Genomic DNA, 11,727 nt, shown 5'->3' on the forward strand with positions numbered 1-11,727 from the left:
CCCCCCACGTTAGGATCTACGCCATTATCAATGTGACGTCATGGTGGCGCGGTTTACAACAGGTTTTTTAAAATGGGAGCCAGGTGAAGGGAAATCGGCGGGGGTGCAAGCGCGGATCAGTCAGCACCCGCCGACGGGAATATTGCACAGGTGCGCAGTGACTTCGGAATGCACGCCTGATGTCTGCACACGCGATTTCACACGCTGCTGGGTTGGGCACAGAGCTGCCTGGGCAGTATCAAATTCTGCCCAAGAACCCCAAATGGACAATAAGGATGATGGATGTGATATGAACAGGGTGGGGTAAAGTGCTGGAAGAGACAGTGTACACAGAGGGCCAATGTAATCAGCCTTGGACCTGAGTGATGGGCAGGCTAGACAGCAGCTGGAGGTGCCTTCAGGTTTGTGGACGGTACAGTGTGAGATATTGGCGTGGGGATTCCTGTAAAAGCCAAGAATGGAGAACAGTGTGGGTAAGGGTTTCAGCTGCAGCAGTAGGGGTTGGGGGTGGGGTAGGGACAGAGCTGGGGTGGATATACGGTCAGATAAAGGAACAGTGTATTTCGATCACAAGCTTCTTATGACTCAGTGAAACCAATAACATACAAACATTTGAAAATTACAAACTCTGTGTGGTGGAGGGACACAAGTGGAGGCTCTAGATAAAACTAGTTTCATAGGATATAAACTTTCACCTAGAAAAAGCTCCCACACTACGTTTTACGGCAACGACTTCCTCACCCGCGTACGTCAGCAGCTCACAGTCCGTATCTCAGCCCCAGGAGCCTGTTACCATCTACATCCATCCTGATACTTTCTTACTCCTTTTGCCCTTATACTGGATTGGCCACAAGCTGCCACAGTGCTCCCCACTCTGTGATTCCCACCCTACAGCAAGTTCCATTTTAAACTTTCTGTGCTCATGAAGTTGAGGGATGTCTGCGTTAAGGAAAATAACACGGTTCAATAGAGGCAATCAGTGCAACTATCAAACACTCCCAGGATATAGAGTAAAGCTTTTTCTACATTGTCCCCATCAAACACCACAGGACAGCTACAGCATGGGGTCAGATACAGAGTAAAGCTCTCATACAGTCTCTATCAAACACTCAAAGGACATAGAGAAAAAAAGCTCCCTCTGCACCGTCTCCATGAAGCACTCCCAGGATATAGAGTAAAGCTCCCTCTACACGGTCTCCATCAAATACTCCCAGAACAGGTACGGCACGGGGTTAGATACAGCGTAAAGCTCCCTCTACACTGTCCCCCATCAAACACTACAGGACAGATACAGAATCATTCAGTACTAAAGAGGCCCTTCGACCCTGCACTGACAGGGCAGCATGGAGGCGCAGTGCGTTAGCCCTGCTGTCTCACGGTGCCGAGGTCCAAGTTCGATGCCGGCTCTGGATCACTGTCCGTGTGGAGTTTGCACATTCTCCCCGTGTTTGCGTGGATTTCGCCCCCCACAACTCAACGATGTGCAAGGTAGGTGGACTGGCCACGCTACGTTGCCCCTTTGTTGGAAAAAATTCTCTAAATTATTTTTAAAACCCTGCACTGACAAAAACTACTCCTTTTCGACTCGAATTGTACTTCTCAGCACTTGGTCCAGAGACAGTCCATAATGTTATAACATTTCAAGTGCTCATTTGAGTATGTTTTAAAGATTGTGATGGTTCCTGCCTCAACAACACTCCAGGCGGCAAATTAGAGGGGGCGGCGAGAGGGGGGGGCGGCGAGAGGGGGGGCGGCGAGAGGGGGGGGCGGCGAGAGGGGGGGGCGGCGAGAGGGGGGGGCGGCGAGAGGGGGGGGCGGCGAGAGGGGGGGGCGGCGAGAGGGGGGGGCGGCGAGAGGGGGGGCGGCGAGAGGGGGGGGCGGCGAGAGGGGGGGGCGGCGAGAGGGGGGGGCGGCGAGAGGGGGGGGCGGCGAGAGGGGGGGCGGCGAGAGGGGGGGCGGCGAGAGGGGGGGGCGGCGAGAGGGGGGGGCGGCGAGAGGGGGGGGCGGCGAGAGGGGGGGGCGGCGAGAGGGGGGCGGCGAGAGGGGGGGGCGGCGAGAGGGGGGGGCGGCGAGAGGGGGGGGCGGCGAGAGGGGGGGGCGGCGAGAGGGGGGGGCGGCGAGAGGGGGGGGCGGCGAGAGGGGGGGGCGCGAGAGGGGGGGCGGCGAGAGGGGGGGGCGGCGAGAGGGGGGGGCGGCGAGAGGGGGGGGCGGCGAGAGGGGGGGGCGGCGAGAGGGGGGGGCGGCGAGAGGGGGGGGCGGCGAGAGGGGGGGGGCGGCGAGAGGGGGGGGCGGCGAGAGGGGGGGCGGCGAGAGGGGGGGGCGGCGAGAGGGGGGGGCGGCGAGAGGGGGGGCGGCGAGAGGGGGGGGGCGGCGAGAGGGGGGGGCGGCGAGAGGGGGGGGCGGCGAGAGGGGGGGGCGGCGAGAGGGGGGGCGGCGAGAGGGGGGGGCGGCGAGAGGGGGGGGCGGCGAGAGGGGGGGGCGGCGAGAGGGGGGGGCGGCGAGAGGGGGGGGCGGCGAGAGGGGGGGGCGGCGAGAGGGGGGGCGGCGAGAGGGGGGGGCGGCGAGAGGGGGGGGCGGGAGAGGGCGCGAGAGGGGGGGCGGCGAGAGGGGGGGGCGGCGAGAGGGGGGGGCGGCGAGAGGGGGGGGCGGCGAGAGGGGGGGGGCGGCGAGAGGGGGGGCGGCGAGAGGGGGGGGCGGCGAGAGGGGGGGGCGGCGAGAGGGGGGGGCGGCGAGAGGGGGGGGCGGCGAGAGGGGGGGCGGCGAGAGGGGGGGGCGGCGAGAGGGGGGGGCGGCGAGAGGGGCGAGGGGGCGGCGAGAGGGGGGGGCGGCGAGAGGGGGGGCGGCGAGAGGGGGGGGCGGCGAGAGGGGGGGGCGGCGAGAGGGGGGGGCGGCGAGAGGGGGGGGCGGCGAGAGGGGGGGGGCGGCGAGAGGGGGGGGCGGCGAGAGGGGGGGCGGCGAGAGGGGGGGGCGGCGAGAGGGGGGGGCGGCGAGAGGGGGGGCGGCGAGAGGGGGGGGGCGGCGAGAGGGGGGGCGGCGAGAGGGGGGGCGGAGAGGGGGGGGCGGCGAGAGGGGGGGGCGGCGAGAGGGGGGGGCGGCGAGAGGGGGGGCGGCGAGAGGGGGGGGCGGCGAGAGGGGGGGCGGCGAGAGGGGGGGCGGCGAGAGGGGGGGGCGGCGAGAGGGGGGCGGCGAGAGGGGGGGCGGCGAGAGGGGGGCGGCGAGAGGGGGGCGGCGAGAGGGGGGGCGGCGAGAGGGGGGGCGGCGAGAGGGGGGGGCGGCGAGAGGGGGGGGCGGCGAGAGGGGGGGGCGGCGAGAGGGGGGGGCGGCGAGAGGGGGGGCGGCGAGAGGGGGGGGCGGCGAGAGGGGGGGGCGGCGAGAGGGGGGGGCGGCGAGAGGGGGGGGCGGCGAGAGGGGGGGGCGGCGAGAGGGGGGGGCGGCGAGAGGGGGGGGCGGCGAGAGGGGGGGGCGGCGAGAGGGGGGGGCGGCGAGAGGGGGGGGCGGCGAGAGGGGGGGGCGGCGAGAGGGGGGGCGGCGAGAGGGGGGGGCGGCGAGAGGGGGGGGCGGCGAGAGGGGGGGGCGGCGAGAGGGGGGGGCGGCGAGAGGGGGGGGCGGCGAGAGGGGGGGGCGGCGAGAGGGGGGGGCGGCGAGAGGGGGGGGCGGCGAGAGGGGGGGGCGGCGAGAGGGGGGGCGGCGAGAGGGGGGGCGGCGAGAGGGGGGGGCGGCGAGAGGGGGGGGCGGCGAGAGGGGGGGGGCGGCGAGAGGGGGGGGCGGCGAGAGGGGGGGGCGGCGAGAGGGGGGGGCGGCGAGAGGGGGGGGCGGCGAGAGGGGGGGCGGCGAGAGGGGGGGGCGGCGAGAGGGGGGGGCGGCGAGAGGGGGGGGCGGCGAGAGGGGGGGGCGGCGAGAGGGGGGGGCGGCGAGAGGGGGGGGGCGGCGAGAGGGGGGGGCGGCGAGAGGGGGGGGCGGCGAGAGGGGGGGGCGGCGAGGGGGGGGGGGCGGCGAGAGGGGGGGGCGGCGAGAGGGGGGGGCGGCGAGAGGGGGGGGCGGCGAGAGGGGGGGGCGGCGAGAGGGGGGGCGGCGAGAGGGGGGGGCGGCGAGAGGGGGGGGCGGCGAGAGGGGGGGGCGGCGAGAGGGGGGGCGGCGAGAGGGGGGGCGGCGAGAGGGGGGGGCGGCGAGAGGGGGGGGCGGCGAGAGGGGGGGGCGGCGAGAGGGGGGGGCGGCGAGAGGGGGGGGCGGCGAGAGGGGGGGGCGGCGAGAGGGGGGGGCGGCGAGAGGGGGGGGCGGCGAGAGGGGGGGCGGCGAGAGGGGGGGGCGGCGAGAGGGGGGGGCGGCGAGAGGGGGGGGCGGCGAGAGGGGGGGGGCGGCGAGAGGGGGGGGCGGCGAGAGGGGGGGGGCGGCGAGAGGGGGGGGCGGCGAGAGGGGGGGCGGCGAGAGGGGGGGGCGGCGAGAGGGGGGGGCGGCGAGAGGGGGGGGCGGCGAGAGGGGGGGGCGGCGAGAGGGGGGGGCGGCGAGAGGGGGGGCGGCGAGAGGGGGGGGCGGCGAGAGGGGGGGGCGGCGAGAGGGGGGGGCGGCGAGAGGGGGGGGCGGCGAGAGGGGGGGGCGGCGAGAGGGGGGGGCGGCGAGAGGGGGGGGCGGCGAGAGGGGGGGGCGGCGAGAGGGGGGGGCGGCGAGAGGGGGGGGCGGCGAGAGGGGGGGGCGGCGAGAGGGGGGGGCGGCGAGAGGGGGGGGCGCGAGAGGGGGGGGCGGCGAGAGGGGGGGGCGGCGAGAGGGGGGGGCGGCGAGAGGGGGGGGCGGCGAGAGGGGGGGGCGGCGAGAGGGGGGGCGGCGAGAGGGGGGGGCGGCGAGAGGGGGGGCGGCGAGAGGGGGGGGCGGCGAGAGGGGGGGGCGGCGAGAGGGGGGGGCGGCGAGAGGGGGGGGCGGCGAGAGGGGGGGGCGGCGAGAGGGGGGGGCGGCGAGAGGGGGGGGCGGCGAGAGGGGGGGGCGGCGAGAGGGGGGGGCGGCGAGAGGGGGGGCGGCGAGAGGGGGGGGGCGGCGAGAGGGGGGGGCGGCGAGAGGGGGGGCGGCGAGAGGGGGGGGCGGCGAGAGGGGGGGGCGGCGAGAGGGGGGGGCGGCGAGAGGGGGGGCGGCGAGAGGGGGGGGCGGCGAGAGGGGGGGGCGGCGAGAGGGGGGGGGCGGCGAGAGGGGGGGGCGGCGAGAGGGGGGGGCGGCGAGAGGGGGGGGCGGCGAGAGGGGGGGGCGGCGAGAGGGGGGGGCGGCGAGAGGGGGGGGCGGCGAGAGGGGGGGGCGGCGAGAGGGGGGGGGCGGCGAGAGGGGGGGGCGGCGAGAGGGGGGGGCGGCGAGAGGGGGGGGCGGCGAGAGGGGGGGCGCGAGAGGGGGGGCGGCGAGAGGGGGGGGCGGCGAGAGGGGGGGGCGGCGAGAGGGGGGGGCGGCGAGAGGGGGGGGCGGCGAGAGGGGGGGGCGGCGAGAGGGGGGGGCGGCGAGAGGGGGGGGCGGCGAGAGGGGGGGGCGGCGAGAGGGGGGGGCGGCGAGAGGGGGGGGGCGGCGAGAGGGGGGGGCGGCGAGAGGGGGGGGCGGCGAGAGGGGGGGGCGGCGAGAGGGGGGGGCGGCGAGAGGGGGGGGCGGCGAGAGGGTGGGGGCGGCGAGAGGGGGGGGCGGCGAGAGGGGGGGGGCGGCGAGAGGGGGGGGCGGCGAGAGGGGGGGCGGCGAGAGGGGGGGGCGGCGAGAGGGGGGGGCGGCGAGAGGGGGGGGGCGGCGAGAGGGGGGGGCGGCGAGAGGGGGGGGCGGCGAGAGGGGGGGGGCGGCGAGAGGGGGGGGGCGGCGAGAGGGGGGGGGCGGCGAGAGGGGGGGGCGGCGAGAGGGGGGGCGGCGAGAGGGGGGGGCGGCGAGAGGGGGGGGCGGCGAGAGGGGGGGGGCGGCGAGAGGGGGGGGCGGCGAGAGGGGGGGGCGGCGAGAGGGGGGGGCGGCGAGAGGGGGGGGCGGCGAGAGGGGGGGGCGGCGAGAGGGGGGGGCGGCGAGAGGGGGGGGCGGCGAGAGGGGGGGCGGCGAGAGGGGGGGGCGGCGAGAGGGGGGGGCGGCGAGAGGGGGGGCGGCGAGAGGGGGGGGCGGCGAGAGGGGGGGGCGGCGAGAGGGGGGGGCGGCGAGAGGGGGGGGCGGCGAGAGGGGGGGCGGCGAGAGGGGGGGGCGGCGAGAGGGGGGGGCGGCGAGAGGGGGGGGGCGGCGAGAGGGGGGGGCGGCGAGAGGGGGGGGCGGCGAGAGGGGGGGGCGGCGAGAGGGGGGGCGGCGAGAGGGGGGGGCGGCGAGAGGGGGGGCGGCGCGAGAGGGGGGGCGGCGAGAGGGGGGGGCGGCGAGAGGGGGGGGCGGCGAGAGGGGGGGGCGGCGAGAGGGGGGGGCGGCGAGAGGGGGGGGCGGCGAGAGGGGGGGGCGGCGAGAGGGGGGGGCGGCGAGAGGGGGGGGCGGCGAGAGGGGGGGGCGGCGAGAGGGGGGGGCGGCGAGAGGGGGGGGCGGCGAGAGGGGGGGGCGGCGAGAGGGCGCGGGGGGCGGCGAGAGGGGGGGGGCGGCGAGAGGGGGGGGCGGCGAGAGGGGGGGGCGGCGAGAGGGGGGGGCGGCGAGAGGGGGGGGCGGCGAGAGGGGGGGGCGGCGAGAGGGGGGGGCGGCGAGAGGGGGGGGCGGCGAGGGGGGGGCGGCGAGAGGGGGGGCGGCGAGAGGGGGGGCGCGAGAGGGGGGGCGGCGAGGGGGGGGCGGCGAGAGGGGGGGGCGGCGAGAGGGGGGGGCGGCGAGAGGGGGGGCGGCGAGAGGGGGGGGCGGCGAGAGGGGGGGGCGGCGAGAGGGGGGGGCGGCGAGAGGGGGGGCGGCGAGAGGGGGGGGCGGCGAGAGGGGGGGCGGCGAGAGGGGGGGGCGGCGAGAGGGGGGGCGGCGAGAGGGGGGGCGGCGAGAGGGGGGGCGGCGAGAGGGGGGGGCGGCGAGAGGGGGGGGCGGCGAGAGGGGGGGGCGGCGAGAGGGGGGGCGGCGAGAGGGGGGGGCGGCGAGAGGGGGGGCGGCGAGAGGGGGGGGCGGCGAGAGGGGGGGGCGGCGAGAGGGGGGGGCGGCGAGAGGGGGGGGCGGCGAGAGGGGGGGGCGGCGAGAGGGGGGGGCGGCGAGAGGGGGGGGCGGCGAGAGGGGGGGGCGGCGAGAGGGGGGGCGGCGAGAGGGGGGGGCGGCGAGAGGGGGGGGCGGCGAGAGGGGGGGGCGGCGAGAGGGGGGGGCGGCGAGAGGGGGGGGCGGCGAGAGGGGGGGGCGGCGAGAGGGGGGGGCGGCGAGAGGGGGGCGGCGAGAGGGGGGCGGCGAGAGGGGGGGGCGGCGAGAGGGGGGGGCGGCGAGAGGGGGGGGCGGCGAGAGGGGGGGGCGGCGAGAGGGGGGGGCGGCGAGAGGGGGGGCGGCGAGAGGGGGGGGCGGCGAGAGGGGGGGCGGCGAGAGGGGGGGGCGGCGAGAGGGGGGGGCGGCGAGAGGGGGGGGCGGCGAGAGGGGGGGCGGCGAGAGGGGGGGGCGGCGAGAGGGGGGGGCGGCGAGAGGGGGGGGCGGCGAGAGGGGGGGGCGGCGAGAGGGGGGGGCGGCGAGAGGGGGGGGGCGGCGAGAGGGGGGGGCGGCGAGAGGGGGGGGCGGCGAGAGGGGGGGGCGGCGAGAGGGGGGGCGGCGAGAGGGGGGGGCGGCGAGAGGGGGGGGGCGGCGAGAGGGGGGGCGGCGAGAGGGGGGGGCGGCGAGAGGGGGGGGGCGGCGAGAGGGGGGGGCGGCGAGAGGGGGGGGGCGGCGAGAGGGGGGGGCGGCGAGAGGGGGGGCGGCGAGAGGGGGGGGCGGCGAGAGGGGGGGGCGGCGAGAGGGGGGGCGGCGAGAGGGGGGGGCGGCGAGAGGGGGGGCGGCGAGGAGAGACGGGGGGGGGAGGAGGAGAGATGGGGGGCGGCGAGGAGAGATGGGGGCGGCGAGGAGAGACGGGGGGGCGGCGAGGAGAGACGGGGGGGGGGAGGAGAGACGGGGGGAGGAGAGACGGTGGGGGAGGAGAGACGGGGGGGGGGGGAGGAGAGACGGGGGGGGGGGAGGAGAGACGGGGGGGGGAGGAGAGACGGGGGGGGGAGGAGAGACGGGGGGGGGAGGAGAGACGGGGGGGGAGGAGAGACGGGGGGGGGGAGGAGAGACGGGGGGAGGAGAGACGGGGGGGGGAGGAGGAGAGACGGGGGGGGGGGGGAGGAGAGACGGGGGGGGGGAGGAGAGACGGGGAGGGGGAGGAGAGACGGGGAGGGGAGGAGAGACGGGGAGGGGGAGGAGAGACGGGGAGGGGGAGGAGAGACGGGGGGGTAAGACGGGAGGGGGGGGTAAGACGGGAGGGGGGGTAAGACGGGAGGGGGGGTAAGACGGGAGGGGGGGGTAAGACGGGAGGGGGGGGGAGGAGAGACGTTGGGGGGGGAGGAGAGACGTTGGGGGGGGAGGAGAGACGTTGGGGGGGAGGAGAGACGTTGGGGGGGAGGAGAGACGTTGGGGGGGGAGGAGAGACGTTGGGGGGGAGGAGAGACGGGGGGGGTAGGAGAGACGGGGGGGGGGGAGGAGAGACGCGGGGGGGGGGGGGGAGGAGAGACGGGGGGGGGGGGAGAGACGGGGGGGGGGGGAGAGACGGGGTGGGGGAGAGACGGGGTGGGGGAGAGACGGGGTGGGGGAGAGACGGGGTGGGGGAGAGACGGGGGGTGGGGGAGAGACGGGGGTGGGGGAGAGACGGGGGGGGGAAGAGACGGGGGGGGGAAGAGACGGGGGGGGGGAAGAGACGGGGGGGGGAAGAGACGGGGGGGGGAAGAGACGGGGGGGGGGAAGAGACGGGGGGGGAAGAGACGGGGGGGGGGAAGAGACGGGGGGGGGGGAAGAGACGGGGGGGGGGGAAGAGACGGGGGGGGGGAAGAGACGGGGGGGGGGAAGAGACGGGGGGGGGGAAGAGACGGGGGGGGGAAGAGACGGGGGGGGGGGAAAGAGACGGGGGGGGAAAGAGACGGGGGGGGGGGAAAGAGACGGGGGGGGGGGGAAAGAGACGGGGGGGGGGGAAAGAGACGGGGGGGGGGGAAAGAGACGGGGGGGGAAAGAGACGGGGGGGAAAGAGACGGGGGGGGAAAGAGACGGGGGGGGAAAGAGACGGGGGGGGGGAAAGAGACGGGGGGGGGGAAAGAGACGGGGGGGGGGAAAGAGACGGGGGGGGAAAGAGACGGGGGGGGGGGAAAGAGACGGGGGGGGGGGAAAGAGACGGGGGGGGGGGGAAAGAGACGGGGGGGGGGAAAGAGACGGGGGGGGGGGAAAGAGACGGGGGGGGGGAAAGAGACGGGGGGGGGGGAAAGAGACGGGGGGGGGGGAAAGAGACGGGGGGGGAAAGAGACGGGGGGGGGAAAGAGACGGGGGGGGGAAAGAGACGGGGGGGGGGGAAAGAGACGGGGGGGGGGAAAGAGACGGGGGGGGGGGGAAAGAGACGGGGGGGGAAAAGAGACGGGGGGGGAAAGAGACGGGGGGGGGAAAGAGACGGGGGGGGGGAAAGAGACGGGGGGGGGAAAGAGACGGGGGGGGGGAAAGAGACGGGGGGGGGGAAAGAGACGGGGGGGGGGAAAGAGACGGGGGGGGGAAAGAGACGGGGGGGGGGGGAAAGAGACGGGGGGGGGGAAATAGACGGGGGGGGGAAGAGACGGGGGGGGGGAAGAGACGGGGGGGGGGAAGAGACGGGGGGGGGGGGGAAGAGACGGGGGGGGGGAAGAGACGGGGGGGGGGGGAAGAGACGGGGGGGGGGAAGAGACGGGGGGGGAAGAGACGGGGGGGGGGAAGAGACGGGGGGGGGGGAAGAGACGGGGGGGGGGGGAAGAGACGGGGGGGGGGGGGAAGACGGGAGGGGGGGGAGGAGAGACGGGGGGGGGGGGGAGGAGAGACGTTGGGGGGGAGGAGAGACGTTGGGGGGGAGGAGAGACGGGGGGGGTAGGAGAGACGGGGGGGGGGGGAGGAGAGACGGGGGGGGGGGGGAGGAGAGACGGGGGGGGGGGGGAGGAGAGACGGGGGGGGGGGGAAGAGACGGGGGGGGGAAGAGACGGGGGGGGGAAGAGACGGGGGGGGGAAGAGACGGGGGGGGGAAGAGACGGGGGGGGGGAAGAGACGGGGGGGGGGAAGAGACGGGGGGGGGGAAGAGACGGGGGGGGGGGGGAAGAGACGGGGGGGGGGGAAGAGACGGGGGGGGGGGAAGAGACGGGGGGGGGGGAAGAGACGGGGGGGGGGGAAGAGACGGGGGGGGGGGAAGAGACGGGGGGGGGGGGAAGAGACGGGGGGGGGGGGAAGAGACGGGGGGGGGGGGAAGAGACGGGGGGGGGGGGGAAGAGACGGGGGGGGGGAAGAGACGGGGGGGGGGAAGAGACGGGGGGGGGGGAAGAGACGGGGGGGGGAAGAGACGGGGGGGGGAAGAGACGGGGGGGGGGGGGGGAAGAGACGGGGGGGGGGGGGGGGAGAAGAGACGGGGGGGGGGGGGAAGAGACGGGGGGGGGGGAAGAGACGGGGGGGGGGGGGAAGAGACGGGGGGGGGGAAGAGACGGGGGGGGGGAAGAGACGGGGGGGGGGAAGAGACGGGGGGGGGGAAGAGACGGGGGGGGGGAAGAGACGGGGGGGGGGGGGGAAGAGACGGGGGGGGGGGGGGGAAGAGACGGGGGGGGGAAGAGACGGGGGGGGGAAGAGACGGGGGGGGGGAAGAGACGGGGGGGGGGGGGAAGAGACGGGGGGGGGGGAAGAGACGGGGGGGGGGGGGAAGAGACGGGGGGGGGGGGGGGGAAGAGACGGGGGGGGGGGGGAAGAGACGGGGGGGGGGGGGGGGAAGAGACGGGGGGGGGGGGAAGAGACGGGGGGGGGGGGGAAGAGACGGGGGGGGGGGGGAAGAGACGGGGGGGGGGGGGGAAGAGACGGGGGGGGGGGGAAGAGACGGGGGGGGGGGGGAAGAGACGGGGGGGGGGGGGGGGTCTGCGGACTCGGTACCTGCGGCCGTGCGGGTTCGGGGCCTTGTCGCCGTTTACCGACCTCCCGTCCCCAGGGGCTGTGCTGACAAAACGCGGCGGAGAAGGAGCTGATTCCCGGCCCCTTCCCCGGGCCTCGAGCCCCGATCTGTGTTTCTCTCACCCGGTGTCTCCGTCTCGGGCTCCGGTCTCTGCCGCAGCGACACCTGGGAACCGGGAACCGTGGGAGGAAATACACGACCCCCCCCAAAAAAAAAATACACAACCCCCCCTCCCCCCCAAAATACAGAACCCCCCCCAAAAAATACACCCCCCAAAAAAATACACAACCACAAAAAAAGACAACCCCCCCAACAAAATACACAACCCCCAAAAATACACAACCCTTAATAAAATACACAACCCCTCCCGTAAAATGCACAACCCCCCAACAAATACACAACCCCCCCAAAAATGCACAAGCCGCCCCATAAAATACACAACCCTCCAAAAATACACAACCCCAAAAAATGCACAACTCCCCAAAGAAATACACAACCCCCAATAAAATACACAAGTCCCCAAAATACATAACCTCCCCCCAAAAATGCACAACGCCCAATAAAATAAACAAGCCCCCCAAAAATATAGCCCCCCAAAATACACCCCTCCAAAAGATTCACAACTCCAAAAAATAGACAGCCACCCCAATAAAATACACAAGCCCCCCGAAATTCACCCCCCCAAAAATACACAACCTCCAAAAAATACG

The 11,727-nt window shown here is 76.4% G+C and overlaps 1 protein-coding gene across 6 annotated transcripts in view; it reads right to left on the reverse strand.

Annotated features, from left to right (window-relative positions):
- LOC140426702 (roquin-1-like) overlaps positions 1-11,217 on the reverse strand; it is a 311,609-nt gene extending 300,392 nt beyond the window's left edge. For 4 of the 6 annotated variants that reach the window (XM_072511789.1, XM_072511788.1, XM_072511787.1 and 1 more), the window contains exon 1: positions 10,999-11,175. The gene's annotated coding sequence lies outside the window, so the exon portion shown is untranslated. Of the gene's footprint in view, positions 1-10,998 lie in introns of all 6 variants that reach the window. The other 2 variants (XM_072511781.1, XM_072511783.1) reach the window with 2 other exon arrangements.
- Positions 11,218-11,727: the final 510 nt, after the last annotated feature.

Source organism: Scyliorhinus torazame, chromosome 7 (genome assembly GCF_047496885.1).
Source record: "Scyliorhinus torazame isolate Kashiwa2021f chromosome 7, sScyTor2.1, whole genome shotgun sequence".
Classification (NCBI taxonomy): Eukaryota; Metazoa; Chordata; class Chondrichthyes; order Carcharhiniformes; family Scyliorhinidae; genus Scyliorhinus; species Scyliorhinus torazame.